General features: G+C 36.8%; 1 protein-coding gene across 3 annotated transcripts in view; it reads right to left on the bottom strand.

Annotated features, from left to right (window-relative positions):
• The window catches only part of LOC145255580 (NADPH--cytochrome P450 reductase-like), a 150,438-nt gene that overhangs the window by 120,116 nt on the left and 11,822 nt on the right, over nt 1-18,500 (bottom strand). Inside the window, exon 1 of one of the 3 annotated variants that reach the window (XM_080114045.1) lies at nt 2,924-3,746. The exons of 1 other annotated variant lie outside the window; for it this stretch is intronic. The gene's annotated coding sequence lies outside the window, so the exon portion shown is untranslated. Of the gene's footprint in view, nt 1-2,923; nt 3,747-18,500 lie in introns of those variants that run through there. One more of the 3 variants, XM_080114047.1, reaches the window with a different exon arrangement.

An 18,500-nucleotide genomic window follows, 5' to 3' on the forward strand; every position in this document is an offset into this window, starting at 1 on the left:
TGTGTATGGCAAGTAATATAGCTTGAGATGTGAACGCGTGTTTTTGTGTGAGACTAGAAAAGGCTCATGCAGCCCCCACGACGTAGACACCCTCGACAAACGTGACAGGCAGCTAAATCCCACCCCCATACAGTAGAAATCCCTAGATATAAAAGATCTTTCTACTCCAGTAGTTTCTTCCCCAGAACCGCTAAACTCTGGAATTCCATTCCAGGCCACTGCTTCCTCAACTGTACTGACATGCAAAAGTTCAAGTGTAACGTGAACCGACATCTTGATGCCCAAATCCCAACATAGTACCCCCAGTAGCCGTTGCCCCTGATAGTAGCCCCCTACACCAAAGTGGCAATGTGCCTTGTTTTGGGTGAAAATGTACTTAAAAATAAAAAATAAAAATAAAAAAAATAAAGACTACTCATCAGCGATAATTTTAAATGTGATATTCGTTGAAAACAGCCGAAAATTAACTTTTTAAAAGACTTTAATGGTTGTCTAGAGTACATTGGCTAGAGTTAAACGTCATGATTGCAAGAGAAAAAAAAATGAATTATTTATTATATTTAATTTTATTTTAAATTTTGTTACATTGGATAAAGTAGTTAAATACATTTTTTAGTTTGAAACAAACAAAAAAAAAAACAGTCACATCTTTATTTTCTTACAATTAGCGCCCCAAATTATCGTATGCAAAAAAAAAACTAATCTTAGTAAAAGTAGAGTTACGTCCCTTAGACTAATCAGTCTTTCTTCATGATTGCCTAAAGTTTTTTTTCTTTTACTTGAAAATAATAGTGTAAAGCTTGTCAAGTTAGAACGAAAAACAAAATGGTCTCATTAATCGAGTCTCGATAATCGCTCAAAAATTGAAAATTAAACAATACTGATAGAAACAAATCAAATAAATGTCACCAATCGTGCGAAAATTTAATGTTCTATCAGTATTTTGTTTAAAATTAAAGTTTCATCGTGTTACACGAGAGAGGTGTGGATAAAAATAATGATGGAAATCTAAATAAATATCATTGTGACATTTAATGGGTGGATTTTTGAGTGCTTATTTAGAATCACACTTAATGAAACAAAACTACAGACATCTTTATGATGTACGTATTCGTCACAGAACGAAGATGTCAGATTCCCAAAATTACATAAATTAATCAAGTAGCTATTTTTTACTAGAAAAAAAAGAAAAAAAAAACAAAAAAAAAAATTTTACGATTTTTTTGCGATTAAAAATCTCGGTAGTCGAATTGAGTTATCTCCCTTGAATTTTAAAATAAAATGGTGGCTCTTAAATTTTTCCATAAAATTTAATTTTCTTAATAAAAAAAAAAAAAAAAAAAACTTATTTAATCAATTTGCGTGATTTTTGGAATATGATATATTCGTTTGTGACAAGTACGTGTCGTACATCAAAGACTTTCTGCGTGGGGAGGCAAGTAAATAGGAACAATTTAATAAAAAGATTCGGGTTTGTATTACTGTACAGATTCGAAAAAGTTGTCAAAAAAGAAATATATAACAAATAAATGTTATCAAAGGCAAGATAAATTACTTTTCTACGAAACTGGATATAATTTTCGTGTTTTTATTCAATTTAACATGTTTATTCAGCTCAAAAAGCATACAGTGTTTACCGATATATTGGAAATTTCAAAATGGCGGCCGACTCTCTCTTTAACATGGTAAGTTCGGGAAAAGGTGTTATAAATAATAAACTAGACAAAATACTATTAAAAACCCACCGAATATATGCCAAGTTATGTCACGGTAACATATATTGAGCAAATTTCTAACAGTATTTTGTCTAGTTTATTATTTATTACACCTTTTTCCGAACTTACCGTGTTAAAGAGAGAGTCGGCCGCCATTTTGAATTTTCCAATACATCGGTAAACACTGTATGCTTTTCGAGCTGAATAAACATGTTAAATTGAATAAAAACACGAAAATTATATCCAGTTTGGTAGAAAAGTAATTTATCTTGCCTTTGATAACATTTATTTGTTATATATTTCTTTTTTGACAACTTTTTCGAATCTATGTGTACAGTAATACAAACCCAAAGATTCCGTAAAAAAAAAAAAATGAATTTAATTTGAAAATCCTATCTAAAAATTTGGGTACTTGAAGCATTAAGCAGTACGCAAAGAATAATAAGAAAAAAATATGATGTCCCCACGTTCCGCGGTTTTTTTTGGGGGGGGGTATGCTGCTTCCTGTTTCTGCTGACCGTTCTGCTGCGTGATGAATGCCCTGGAAAAGTCCCTTAGTTTTAAAATATTCTTTTATTTGTGAAAACAGCCAAGTTCGTTTGCTTATTTTAAAACTGGTAAACATTAATCAGAATGAACTTTTCCAGAGCACTCATCGTGAAGCAGAATGGTTAGAAACCGGAGGTAAAAAATAAATAAAAAAACATGCGAAACCTGAGGATATTTTAAATTATATCTTTGTAGAATCATTCCCGTTTCCAAAAGAGTTCCTTGGACTTAAGGTTAGTGTTAGAATTAAGAAAGGGGGTAGTATTTTGTCAAGTTTTTCACGGGCTGTTCACACGTAATCGCCTAAAAAAGAAAGAAAGAACCACTCTAAAAGTGATTCCTTAAATTTTTACAAAACACCAGTTTTCTACTTGCGACAAGATTAGAATTCACCTCTCCCTCCATGGGGAGGTACTAGAATAGAAGAAAATGGACCCATCTACATTTCCCGGTAGGAGCGCCACAGGCGACTCGGCAATAAACTAATCCTCCCCCACCTTCGGGAGATGGTAATGTCTGAAATGATGGCCGCCTAAAAACAGACCGGACTAAACCATGCCTCATTTAAACAAAAGAGCCGGGGAAGTACCCTCAATCGGCCTTGGGAGATCCGAGGCTGATACTGAAGAAAGATGTATTTATACTTTAAATTTACTTACCTTTTCTTTTTCTGCCTCTCTGTTGTTGAAATAAAAAAACTTGAAAGGCCAAAGAAATGGATTTGATGTTTAAATTAAGAACTCAAAATGAAATTAAACTTTTAAAAAAAAAAGGTCCCAACATCTAACAAAACTAAAGTACTAATTTTAAGAAAATATTGTTAATTGTGTTTTTGGACTAAATTAATATTAAGTAAATCCATCCATAAGGACGTGTCTCTTCTTTCTTGGCGTAAATTACAACAACAAAAACACATTAACACTACTACTACTACTACTACTACTATTATAAATGTTTTCTTTCCTTTTTTTTTTTTCATATATAGTTACTACTATAACTATTACTACTGCTACTAAAAAACTTTAACACCTATCATACTACTACTACTAATCTTAACAGTGCTAAGACTTAGCACTCTACAACATCATGGGGACTTTACAACTACTACTAGTACTACTATTAAATTTTGTCCAGGAGGGGGGTTACTTTACATTTTATGCAGAGACACTTTTTTTATATACTAGTTACTACAACTTTTGGCCAAGATCAAAGTGTAGTATCTGTCTTCAGATACTGCACTTCCATTTCTTGTTCTCTTTCGGTGGAGGAGCAGTCCTTCACGAGTGAGACAATTTTTATTTTTGTACCTTTTCTCCACGTTAAAAAACGACCCTGGTGTCTAACTCTGTCCCGTGGGGAGGCATTGTAAATAGGCACAACTATTAAAATATCATTTTGAAAATCTTAACTACTACTACTACTACTACATTCTATACTACTACAAAAATCTTAGCATTCTACAATAGCAAGCAATTTACTTTTACTATTAAGAGGGTTTTTTAGCTGTTCCTGCTGCTATTCACTTTTTAGTTACAGCAATACAACAACTATTACTACAACTACTAAAAAAATTAATAATCTACTATTACTACATTCTATACTACTACTAAAATCTTAGCATTCTACACGTGAACTTACAATTATTATTACTACTACTCTTACTTGGGGAAGGGGGGCTCCTGCACTGCTTTTTTATATAGAGTCACTTTCTTTTATTTAACAGGTGGCCTTGGTGACTTCCCGTTCTCGATTGCTATGTATGTGCAATGAAAACCGATAGGGCCCATTGTTTTGAAAGCCGACTTATCATATGTTTCTGATTACGTTTGTTTGCGTTTGAAAGATTAGTCTAAAGTTAATCTCTAGGGAAAAAAATGTATTTTTGCATGGAAAAAATTATAACGAAAAATATTTTCACGACAGCTACGAAAACCCGGAAATTTCGTTCTCGTGACTCTTTTGCCTCCCAATTTTTCGTCTGCTAAAAGTTTAATCACGTGATTACGGTGTAGCGTCTGTAGCGATAATAAAATAAACCATTCATTCAATTATGAATATGTTATGGATTTAGTTGAATACGATATTAAAAATCACTTTATTAGTACTTATGCACTTATGTTACCGGACTGGCGCGTGTTTTGTAATTATTCTGTATTTTCATAAGAGTAGTGGTTGATGGGCAGAAATCAGAAGCCCACAGTATTAATGCTGGTGTCCATCAAGGGTCCACCTGGGCCCAACTCTCTTCCTGATCTACATCAATGATCTCCCAAAACACATACTTAAATCATTTGTTGACATCTATGCTGATGACACGACTATCTATGGCAACACTTCAAAGGCCGTAAATGACAAAGTTCTCTCTGATTCTCCCTCCTCTGATCTTGAGTGTGTGGTACAATGGGGCAAGAGGTGGCTAGTTATTTTTAATGCATCTAAAACCAAGCTTCTACCTTTACATCATCAACGCTCTGATTCCCATCTGGCATCAATTGAAATGGATGGCTCTTGTCTTGAGGAGGCTCCATGTTTTGACAAGCTTCTGGGACTGATCTTTTTCTAATCTGAAATGGAACACGTACATCAAATCTGTTGCCAAGGTCGCTGGAAAAATTGTGGGATCCTTCTACCGCTCCAGAAGATATCTCACTGCGGATGCAACTCTCTATATAAAAGCCAAGTATGTCCAAGGATGGAGTACTGCTGCCATATCTGGGCAGGAGCTGCTAAAAACAGCCTATCCTGCCTTGAGAGAGTACAAAATAGACTTTGTAGCCTAGTGGGGGATGCCCTTTTCTCTACCCTCCAACCTCTCTTCCACAGAAGGGACGTTGCGAGCTTGTCTTTGTTTTATCATTATTTCCATGGGAAGTGCACGTCTGAGCTCGAATGTCTGGTCCCCCCTTGCCAATCTTTCGCAAACAACACCCATCTTACTGTCAGTAATTTTCCCCACTCTTTATCTGTGCCTAAATCAAAAGTAGATTCCATGAACAAAGCTTCTTTCTTAGAAGTGCACGCTTGTGAAACTATCTTCCGTTTGCCTGTTTCCCACCTGACTACAACCTGGATGTCTTCAAGTCCAACATAAACAAGTTCCTGATGAACCGCCCCCTTAAGTAAGACACTTTATCAGATCTCCATTACTAACGATTACTACAATATTGTCCCATTGATTATACACACAATAACCCTTATCCCCGAGTGGCCTCCACGCCTTGATAAGTGGTGACTTCCTTGTAAAAAAAAACAAAAAAAACTAACAATTTAATAAACAAAAAAGATATCATAAAGCTTGAATTTATATATATATATATATATATATATATATATATATATATATATATATATATATATATATATATATTGTATTGGTAATAATTATTTGTTTGTTTAAAACAAAATATATAAGTGTGTCCACCAAAAGAGTGCTCAATGTTTAGACAGAGCCAAAATAATTGAAAAAATAATATATATATATATATATATATATATATATATATATATATATATATATATATATAATCATTTTATTATATATATTTTTTGGCGGGGGGATTGACTTAGCAAAATAAAGGACCGTTTAAATAGATTCACGATTATTCAAATTTGTAATTATAAAAAAATATTTTATTTTCAGTTGCATGCACTTATCTAATTGGTCCTACTTTGTCAACTAACCTCCAACCCCTGTCACATCGTCACATTATTATATCTTTGTGCCTGTTTTACAAGTATTTTAATGGAATGTGCTCTGAATTTGTTGCACTTGTACCTCCGCAACATACATATCCTCAACAAACCCATTTAGCAACAAAATCACACCCCTTCACTGTTAAGGTCCTAAATGCCAGAAATCTTTTTACTTTAATAGTTTCTTCCTTCAAACAGCTAGATTTTGGAATTCCCTTCCTGCTACCTGCTTCCCTGATTGTACTGATATGCAGAAGTTTAAATGTAACCTAAACCAACATCTTGTTAATCTTTCCTAGGCATGGTCCCATCCAAGTGGCGATATCCCTTGCTAAAGGTGAACGTGAGTAAAAAAAAAAAAAAAAAAGAAAATTGCGCATAGTTTCTCGGGATTACGTTTACAGACATGAGCGACTCATGCATACCAAGATCGCCACCAGTGATAACACAAGAAATTACATTGCTTGATATCCAGATAACTACTCATTTGCAGAAAATTTAAATGCAATATTCATTTTCAGCATACCCAAAAACCTAAATAAGTTATGATTTTAAAGAAAAATGTTCAGGTGGAAACCAAGTAAAAAGTTTTCCAGAACTATTTCAAAGATAATTACCAGGTTGGGCATAAGTCCTGTTACAAAATTTCGGAACTATATTTTATGATAATATTGAAATATATTTACTATTTTATTGTCATTACATGGTAATGTAATATATAATTTCTTATTTTTCAAAAACAGAAGATACTAATTTTTAACAATGTCTGTTGAATTGAAGAGAAGATTCATCATAGAGCAGCAAGAAAAGTGTTTGCGTCCACCAGAAATATTCAAGTCAGGGAAAAACCTCAAAATCAGCAGAATGCTTATAAAAAGCATGACTGAGCATTACCTGGAAATCTCGTCGATCAAAAATAGACAGCAATCAGGTCGTCCCCGCATCTCAAGAACACTTAAACTTATAAAAAAATGTTAGGGAAAAAATCAAGTGAAATCCAAAAAGATCCACGAGACAAATGGAATAGGAAGCACAAACGTCATCAAGGACTATGCGAAGAATATGTTGAAGTGACCTACAGATATCATTCAATACATTTAAAAAGTGAGAACTTCTCTCTCACCCCCAATTGCAAAGATACTCATTGGAAGTCGACTCTTGTTAAACCATATCTAAGAGGATACAGTCAATAACATCATCTTCAGGGATGAAAAGTTATTCTTACTTCAACAGCCCCACAATCATCAAATTGATAGAGTCCTTGTAAGAAGTTGTGGAGCAATACTTCATAAAGCTGGAAAGGTTTTCAGAACGCAGAAATCAGCATCAGTGATGGTCTGGGCAGCCATTTCTAAGAGATGGAAATCTCCACTTGTTTTCTCCCTAAAGAGGTTAAAATTAACAAAGAGCGTTACATTGAGGACATTCTTGAAGGTATAATTCTGTGTATGGTTATGAAGTTTTGACTCTCCAACAAGATCGTGTAACAAGTCACACTGCTCATATAACACAGCAGTTAGTGTAGAGAAAACTGTCCGTCCTAAGTGAATCACCAAAGAAGAATGGCCTCCCTCATCACTTGATCTGCCCTTGATTATTCTTTGTGTCCAATCCTGGAGAGTAACGCTTGTTCTACTCCTCGTAAAAAAAAAATTGAAGCTCATAAGATAGAATTGAACAAATGCTGGGAGAAAATACCCTTAGATATTGTGCGTGCTGCTATAGATGAATTCCACAAAAGACTTAGTAGTGTCGTGAAGGATCGAAGGAAACAATTTGAAAAATACTTATGCCATGTTGTTCCTTTAGTATTTACAAATCATTTTCTGTAATTAGGTTTTGTAATAAATTATTTTGTTGGGATGAATCTGAGTTTTATTTTGTAACAGTATTTATGCCCCACCCTGTAGTAAAGTAAAATCTTAAGATACTGAATGAAAAAGGGTACATATAGTGCAAGGGGGTCTGAAATCAGAGCTTCATTTACAGTTTGTGAAAAGTTAGGACACTTGGTACTCAGTTGTCAGTATCACAGTAAGTAATATAGCCTCCTCTGTTTTGATCCGTGTGGTCTTTCAATCCCCCCCCTCCAGTTTTAAAATGCCCTTCCCACCAAAAAAAAAATTTTGCTGACATTATTTTTTTTAATGATTCCCAGGACTCCAAGGAAGAGAACATCATGGCGCTATATTTATATCCCCCCACACACACACACAAAAACAGATCAAAGAATTTTCGAGCAATTATTATTATAGACTGTGTCATTATCTTATTGAGGATGTCAATGGATTAGAAATGACAGAACGATCGATTGGCTTTTACATAATGGCATCTTTGTTATCATTGTAAACAAAGCAAAACGTACACCGGTAAGGGACACAACTTGAGACGGTGAAAACTCTTATTAGTCCCCATACAACAAGCTGAAAAATTGGCAAAGAAACAAATATATAACGAATAAAGGATACCAAAGGCAAGATAAGTTACTCTTCTACCTACCTGGATTAGTTTTTAGGGTGCTTATACATCTATGTTATCTAAGAAACATAAAGTATGGAAGACAGGTGGTTTCAATGACATACTTCTTAATTCATGCAATTCTGTATATAATCCAAAAATTATTAATATATGGAGGGAAGGATGCATACTTCCCTTCCCCAAGAAGGGTGACCTAAGCATACCAAGCAACTACAGAGGAATAACACTCACTCCAATTGCAGCAAAAATCTACAATGCCATGCTTGTCAACCGTATCCAACCAAAGATCAAAGAAGTCCTCAGGAAGAACAAAAAATGGATTTAGAAAGAATCGCTCTACTACTAGTCAAATACTTACTGTTAGGAGACTGATTGAAGGAGTCAAAGCAAAAAACATTGAGGCAGTCATGATCTTTGTAGATTTCTCCAAAGCATTCGACTCTGTACATAAAGGAAAAATGGCCAGCATATTAAAAGCATATGGCATTCCAAATGAAGTCATTAATGCTATCATGATGCTATATGAGCACACTCGAGCAATGGTCAGGTCCCCAGATGGGGACACTGAATTTTTCAACATCCGCACTGGAGTTCTACAAGGAGATACTCTTGCCCTTTTTCTTTTCATTGTCTGTCTTGACTTTGTACTTCGCACCTCTGTTGATATACACAACATGCTAGGCTTCACCTTAAATGAATCCAGAAACAGACGTCATCAATCAGCACACATAACTGATGCAGATTATGCAGACGATATTGCTTTGTTCGCGAACAACACTGCTAATGCACAAACACTGTTACGTAAGCTAGAAAAGTCTGCAAATGACATTGGTCTCCACATAAATGCGGATAAGACAACGTTTATGACTTTCAATGTAAAGGGAGCGATCAGGGCTTTGGTTGGATAAACACTGAAAGAAGTGGCTGAGTTTACGTATCTGGGCAGCAACATAGTTTCCACAGAGAATATCCGAATTCGCATCTCAAAAGCATGGACCGCATTGGATGGGCTACATTCAGTATGGACTTCACGACTGGCTGACAAACTGAAAAGGCAGTTTTTCAGGGCAGTGGTAGAGTCTGTCCTTGTTTACGGTGCTACAACCTGGACACTCACCAAAAGATTGGAAAGAAAACTAGACGGCACATACACCCGTATGCTAAGAACAATATTAAATATATCTTGGCAAAATCATCCCACGAAGCAGCAACTTTATGGCAATCTACCTGCCATATCTAATACCATCAGAGAAAGACGCCTACGATTTGCCAGTCATTGTCTGAGGAGCAAGCATGAATTGGTGAGTGATGTATTGCTATGGATTCCACGACATGGACGCGCAAGCAGAGGACGACCTAGATCCACGTACAACAAATAGCACACAACGCCAACTGTGAACCTGAAGATCTGAGGCAACTGATGGAAGACAGGAAACTCTGGAGAGGAAGAGTCACATTGGTCCAGGCAAGGAGCCCGTCATGATGATGATGATACATCTATGTTACCATACTATTTTTTAAACAGTATTTTCAAGTTAAATTCAATTTTTACAATATATTTATTTATTAAATTCGTAGGTGAAAGTTTTATTGGGGAGAGGGTGAAAGATCACACAGATCAAAACAGAGGAAGCCATGTTATTTGCCGTGACACCGTTGACTGAGTAGCACATGACCTAACTATTTCAAAACTGAAAACGAGGCTAGAATTTCTGTGCAAAAAAACAAAACAAAACAGAAACACTCTGATTTTGCAAAAAAAAAACTTGATTAATTATCTTCAAAAAGCTAGTTTAGTAACAGTAACAAAAACTGGCCATCGCTGGATCAAAACCAATGAAAACACGATGCACAGAATATCTATGGAAACCCAAAATGTCAATAATGCAATTTTATTTTGAAATTTATAGAAAAAATGAAACATTATTATGTCTTAATTTCCGTATTTTTGAAGATTATGAAAAATATTTAGGTAATCATATTTTGCTGTAATAAAAAAGAACTGTTGATTTAATTCGAATATATATTTACTTTTTTACATGATGATTCGATTTCTTCTTAAATATGTTGTAACAGTAAATTTGTGGGATGTCGGTTTTTAGGGATATGTTCCACATCAGTTTTGGGGTTTTACTTCAGTTTTTTTGTAATGGGAGAAGTATTTTGTGTATGAGACAGATTCATAGAAATATTTTCAGTGAAAAAGGTTTTTGCGTTTATAATGAGATGTGTAGTGACAACAGCATATTGTTTTCACTCTCGAGTATATATCCGTTAATATCTTATATGTTTTTATATAGACTGATGTGGTTCTCGCTTAATTGACTGTGTCTTAATGTGTCGGATGTATACTTGAGAGTCAAAAGAATGAAAAGAATACTCTGTTGTCACAGCCCTAATCATCATACAGATGAATCCACTATTCATGAACAGTCAAAGGGAGATAAGTTAATCAAAATTATTTTCAAGGCATCTGTTCTAAGAAGAACACCGTTCTGCCCATGTAAAATAAATAGTGTAGTGTTCAATGCGTTCCCAATCTCAAGCCCATGTAAATACTATGCGGACTAATTTTTATCTTTGTGCATATGGATATTGTAAACAAGTCAGAACTTTCAAGAATGTTGTGGTCTTGACTATAAATACTATTTCACAGGAAAAACAAACCAGTTAGTTAATGAATTTCTCTCTTTGCTGCTAACTCCATTGAAAGATGTTAAAAGTTTTTATCATGGATTTCACACACACGGGAATTAGCACAGGTGGATGATTAACTTACCAGGAATTTCTACTACTAACCCCCGAAAGTATCCTGTACATCTATAAGGCCACCATTCGCCCATGTATGGAGTATTGTTGTTATATTTGGGCCGGTGCATCTGCTACTAGTCTTTCACTCCTAAACAAGGTCCAAAAGAGAGTCGCAAATCTGATAGGTCCTGAACTGTCATCTAAGCTCCAACCCTTTCCCATCGACGAAATGTTGCGTCCCTCTGTCTGTTCTACAAGTATTTTATTAGTGAATGCTCTGACGAACTGCAAGCACTTGTGCCCCCATAATGTAAACACCCTCGACAAACCCGACAGGCAGCTAAATCCCACCCCCACACAGTAGAGATCCCTAGATGTAAAAGATCTTTCTACTCCAGTAGTTTCTTCCCTAGTACCGCTAGACTTTGGAATTCCATTCCAGGTCCCTGCTTCCCCAACTGTACTGACATGCAGAAGTTCAAGTGTAACGTGAACCGACATTTTGCTGCCCAACTCCCTACATAGTACCCCAGTAGCCATTGCCCCTGGTAGTAGCCCCTACACCAAAGTGGCAATGTGCCTTGTTTGGAGTGAAAATGTAATTAAAAAAAAATTTTTTAAATGTACTAAATATAGGGAAGCAGCTGGTCCACCGACCGCTTAGGTCGGAAGGCGACTCGAAAAAGAGAGAAACAGGTCAGCTCTCTTGCTTTTATAGGTGTTCCTGGTGGTCTTTTGCGCATGTGTGGATTTCCTTCAAAGGGGAAGTGACGTTGCCCATGTGTGCGTACGTGTGCGTATAGGTGAGTACATGTGTGTATGTTAGCGTGTATATGCACATGAATGTGAGTGTATGTACGCGAACACGAATATATCTACATGTGTGTACGTGTGCGTGTATGTATATGACAAGAAATATGGCTTGAGATGTGAACGCGTGTTTTTCTGTGCGAGACTAGAAGGGCTCGTACAATATATAAAGTAAAGATATTATAACAAAAGCTTATTTTAAAATACATCATTTGAAGTAAAAATTAAAAATTTCACAAAAACTTTCTTCTCACCCTAATAACAGCATTGCTGATTGGTTCTAGCAGTGAACTTCCTTTCCAACTTTCCCAATCAGACGCCATCTCTTCTCCATTACATCTTCATAATTTTTCATCCCTTCATCATTTTTTTTCAACTTTCCTGCTTTCCGGACTGCTGGAAAACTGCTTCTGTGGTACCAGTTTTCAAGAATTCTGGCGAAAGTACTGACCCAAAAAATTATCACCCCATTAGCCTCCTCCCACTTTTCGCCAGAATATTTGAATCCATAATTAACCAAGCTCTAAACCATCACCTTACAGATACTAAACTTCTGACTGACAAACAATTTGGATTTAGGCAACAGCAGGCATCCTAACTAATCTCTGAACGTATATACCATTCACTTGACAAAGCAGGGGAGGGTAGAGCGGTAGCTCTATATATATCTAAGGCTTTTGACAGGGTGTGGTATAAGGGTCTCCTCAGGAAAATTAGATCATATGGTATCACTGGTAGAATACTTAACATAATTAAATCCTTCTTAGATAAGAGAAAAATCCAGGTTGTCCTCAACGGTCGTACATCTAAACAATATGATATAAATGCGGGGGTGCCTCAGGAGTCTATCCTTTGACCTCTATTGTTCCTAATATTCATTAATGACCTCCCCGACAAAATTGCCTCTGAGATGGGTATATATGCTGATGACACTACACTCTATAACAGGCATGACAGGAAAACAAATGAACATTTATCTAAAGAAATGGCAAAAACACTAGAGGATGACCTCCAATCTGTAGTGGAATGGAGACATAAATGGATGGTCACATTCAATGCTGCCAAGACTAAACTGGTTTCCTTCAATAATTACAAGAAACCTTCTCTGCCACCAATAGCAATGGCTATCCATCAAGCAGACAAGTTCGCGTCCACAGCTAGTGGCCTGAAGACATTTCCACGTGGACAAGTGCCAACATGTGCGCACAGCTTTACTGATGTCAACCCTCTGTCTTTTTCTTTGTCTACACGCTGGACTGTCATTCCCATTTCCACTACATTACTCACTCCTTTTTCCACGCACGGACATGAACACGTGTTACACCTAAAACATTCATTTTTCAACAGAAAATAAACGACATGTTTATTTTATCCAGTAATTGAGTTTTGTTTACTTCTTCCCATTCGTTTCATTATTTTCTTTTGTAGCGAGTTACGATACTTATATCCTGGCCCGCAACAATATCATTTTAAAGAGCGTTTTTCACTCTATCTAATCGTGTAAATTACAATAGTTAAAACAATCATGTCTTCTTTTCAGAAAGTTTTATACAAAACAGAAAAAAAGCAAATTTGCACATTTTTCTTATTTTAATTCAAGCTAAACTGAAAAGCTGCTGAAACAGCTTGCAATATCAACAAAGTATTTGGCTCAGCAACTACTACTAAAGGCACAGCACAACGATGGTTTAAGAAATTTTGTGGCAGCAACATAGTCTTGAAGATAATAAGCATAGTGGTCAGCCATCAGATGTTGACAACGAACAATTACGAGCCTTAGTCAAAGCCAATCCATGCACAACTGTTCAAGAACTTACTTCTGAATTAGACGCAACATATATGATGATTTCTAACCACTTGAGAGAGATTGGAAAGACAAAAAACTTGATAAATGGGTGCCTCACAAATTGAACGACAATAAAAAAAAATGCCATTATGAAGTGACATCTTCCCTTCTTTTATACAACAACAATGTACCGTTTTTCGAGTGGGTTGTAACTTGTTATAAAAAGTGAGTTCTTCATGACAACCAGCGACACTCAGCTTAGTGGTTAGATGCCGACAAAACTCCATGACACTTCCCAAAACCAGAGTTGCACCAAAAGAAGGTCATGCCGACTGTTTAGTGGTCTGCGATCGGTCTCATCTAGTACAATTGTTTGAATGCAGACTAAACCATTAGGCGGAAAAGTACTGCCAACAAATGGATGAAATGTATCAGAAACTTCGACAACAACATCCAGTATTAGTCAACAGTAAAGGCCCAATTATCATTCACGACAATGCCTGACTGCATGTTCCTAAACCGACCCTGCAGAAGTTAAACGAAATGGGCTATGAAACTTCACATCATCCGCCATACTCTCCAAAGTTCTCACCTATCGACTACTACTTTTTCAAGCATCTCAACGACTTTCTGCTTGAGAAATGCTTCAAAAAACCTAAGCAATATCAAAAACGCCTTCAGTGACTTCATCGCCACCAGAACGCAAAATTTTTGCATTACTGGCATAAATACACTTGTTTTGCATTGGCAAAAGTGTGTTGATTCTGATGGTGCTTATTTTGATCAATAAATTTTTGTTTGAACCGAGATATGTTCATCTGAATGAGTTAAAAACTGCAAGAACTTTCTTGTCAAACTGATATATAACAAACATATTCACAATCTTAAGCCACCCACATATGCTGCTTCAAACGCTCTTTATATTTCGAAATATGAAGGAGAAAACATTGACATTTGTAATTTATATTTTGTATAAGGCTGTTAAGTAATTATTTATTTATTTGTTTATTAAATGTTAAGAAATTCAGATTTTGTCCATATAATGAAGGGCTACATAAATTAATACTTATATTTTATGTCATTTATGTTCATCCATACTTTTTGACGGGGGGTGGGGAGTTGTGTAATGCGGGTTCGTTTCTTGGTTTACACCGTTTGCATGTAACTGAAGAGTAACAAAAATATCTATTCTCTTTTGTAGAGAAAATCGTCTTCAAAATTGTTAATTTAAACATATTTAACCATGTTTTCAACTAATGTAAATATAAAAAAAATTCAGATCCTGTCCAGAAAAGGAGGCAACTGCATAAATTAATACTAATATTGGATCTCTTTTCGAATTCACAGCTGAGTCACCAATTTATAGGATTGTCGTGGTTTCCACCAAAAGAAACCGCTCATCAAAAAAAGATCCCAATTTAAAACGTAAAAACCACAGGTGATGACCCTTCGACAAGTATTTTGACGTGAACACTGTAATAGTACAATTCCTGCTAGAATAATATTTACAACTTTCCCAGCTTCAATTTGATATCACACATGAATATAAACCTCAAACAGATGACTCCCTACAGCACTTTACAGGCACAAAAACAAACAAATCAAGAACGAAAAATGACAACCAGCACAACTACTTTTTTTTTTTTTTTTTACGAGGTGATCACCACTTATCAAGGCCCGAAAGGCATTCAGGGATAAGGGTTATTGCATTTACAGTACGTTAGTGTGGGGATTTAATAAAAATGTCTACTTCAGGGGGCGGTTAATCAGGAATTTGTTTACATTGGACTTGAAGACATCCAGGTTATAGTCAAGTGGGAAGCAGGCAGACGGAACAAAGTTCCACAGGTGTGCAGTTCTAAGAAAGAAGCTTTGTTCATGGAATCTACGTTTTGATTTGGGCACAGATAAAGAGTGGAGAAAATTTTGGACAGTGGTTTCAGCTAGATGGGTGTTTTTCGTAAAAGATTTGCGAGGGGGGACTAGCGATTGGAGCTCAGACGAGCACCTGCCATGGAAATAACGATAAAACAAGGATAGGCTCACAACGTCTCTTCTGTGGGAGAGAGGTTGCAGGGAAGAGAAAAGGGCATCCCCACTAAGCCACAAAGTCTATTTTGTACTCTGTCAAGGCAGGATAGGCTGTTTTTAGCAGCTCCTGCCCAGATATGGCAACAGTATTCCATCCTTGGGTGTACTTGGCTTTTATATAGATAGAGAATTACATCAGTAATGAGGTATCTTCTGGAGTGGTAGAAGGATCCCACCATCTTTCCAGCGACCTTGGCAACAGACTTGATGTACATGTTCCATTTCAGATCAGGAGTAAAGGTCAAGCCCAGAAGCTTGTCAAAACCTGGGACTTCTCCTAGACGAGAGCCATCCATTTCAATTGATGCCAGATGTGGATCAGAGTGTTGATGATGTAAAGCTAGGAGCTTGGTTTTAGATGCATTAAAGGTAACCAGCCACCTCTTCCCCTATTGAACCACACGCCCGAGATCAGAGGAGAGAGAATCAGAAAGAACTTTGTCATTTACAGCATTTGATGTGTTGCCGTAGATGGTTGTGTCATCAGCATAGATGTCAACGAATGATTTTAGTATGTGTTTAGGGAGATCATTGATGTTGATCAGGAAAAGAGTTGGGCCCAGGATGGACCCCTGAGGGACTCCAGCATTAATACTACAGGCTTCTGATTTTTGTCCATCGACCACAACTCTTATGAGCCTATCAGAGAGAAATGATTTAATGATAGAAAAAACATTTCAAGTTATACCGTAGGTGGAAATCTTGTGAAGTAGGCCTTTATGCCATACCTTGTCGAAGGCCTTTGATATGTCAAGAGCAATTGCCCTAGAAAGGAAGTCTTTGTCAAGCGATTCACTAATCCTATGAGATATAACCGTTAGCACATCTGCGGTAGATCTTGCAGAACGGAAACCATATTGCATGTCAGTAAGAAGGTTATTTTTGCTGAGGTGGTTGACTATTTCTCTATTTAATATGGATTCCAGCAACTTACTCATGACACACAGGAGACTTATTGGTCTGTACTGAGAGGGAGATGACTTATCACCTGAATTCTTAAATACAGGGCATACTGATGAGGTTTTCCAGGGTGTTGGAAAGCACTTCTCCTTAAGGCAACGCTTAAACAGTTTTGTAAGCATGGGAGCAAGTTCAGGTTGAAGCTTTTTTAACACTATAATTGGGATGCCGTCAGAGTCAGTTGCTTTACTGGAATCAAGGTTTTTGATTAGCTTGGTGACCTCATGCACAGGTATTTGTATGTTACCTAGCGTGTTCTGTGTTATTGGAGGAAATATGGGGAGTTGATGGCCTTCGTCGCATAGGGTAGAATTAGCTGCAAAGTTCTTGGCAAATAGTTTGGCCTTGTCTGATGCTGACAAGATGACCTCAGGTCCATTGATAATGGTTGGGATAGAACGCACACTTCTGTTCAGGATCCTATTTGTTCTTTGCCAAAACTGGTGGGAACCAAGCCGCTGATCAGGTACTTTGGATTTAACAGACTGAGCATATAGCTTTCTTGCACTTTTTATTACTCTTTTACAGTGGTTACTGGCGTTCCTGAAAGGAGCTTTAGTCTCAGTGCATCTATTACGTTGGTAGCTATGGAAAAGTGATTTCTGTGCATGATTGCAGCAGCACATTCTGGGGAGAACCATGGCTGGCTGTTGAGTTTTTGTTGGAAATTTTTAGATGGTATGAATCGGTCTATACCTACAATTAGCCATTCAGTCAGGTCTGATACTATAGAGGACACATCATTTTTAAACATGGAATTCAGAGGTAGATCAGATATGAATGTACAGAAGCTATCCCAGTCAGCCATGGAGTATCGGTATACAGTACGTCTGTTGGATGAGTATAAATACAGCGTTTTTTTTCAAGAAGCGGTCAGTCACGTCTAGATTGTTGCACGGCAAGGTTGGGCTCATCAGTGGCCCAACCCAACTCAGCAGCAGCAGCAGTCATGTCCATGCAGAATGGTTTAAACTACCTCTCCGACAACAGCCAAACCTAGCAGCAGCAACCACTCGCTGTCGATGCGCTTGATTCCCAGCAGCCCAGCTTCTCAATCTAGCACGTGTTTCCCGTAACTCCTAGCAATGACCTTGTAGCCATACTAGTTCAAACACCAGTTGGACTCCAACTCTCTGCTTGAGACTTCCTACCACCATTCAGTTTCTTTACGAAAAATAAACCTGAACGGATTTATATTTGTTCACGACGGTACCCACTGCGTTTGTCATCTCTTCTTTGCCATTGTCATTTTTCGTCTTCTTACCTGTGTCATCTTTTAGTTGTGGGGGTTGATTGCCACCGACATTCGACCCCGCAACAGAATCGCTATGAATTTATATAAAATAATGAACATTTGGTTCATGTGTGAGGAATATAAATTTGAAGTGTTCATACATGAGATTTTTTTTTAGTGGAAAGGTTCAGTAATGAAAGGTGTCAGAAGTGAAGGTTTTTGTGAGAAGAGCACAAGGCTTGAAATTACTGATTATTTTATGGTAAGAGTGCAGCATGCAGGCATTAAGTCTATGAGAAAAACAGTGCATAAGTCATAAAAGCGAATGCATTGCATGTGTGTATGTGTGCATTCATATCATAACAGTAGTTTGAAATAAGAATATTTAAAAGGGGGTTTGAGTCCTTGTTATATGTAGTAATTTTCCACGCTG

The sequence above is a fragment of the Euprymna scolopes genome, chromosome 31 (genome assembly GCF_053919585.1).
Source record: "Euprymna scolopes isolate OS-2025 chromosome 31, ASM5391958v1, whole genome shotgun sequence".
In the NCBI taxonomy this organism is placed as follows: Eukaryota; Metazoa; Mollusca; class Cephalopoda; order Sepiida; family Sepiolidae; genus Euprymna; species Euprymna scolopes.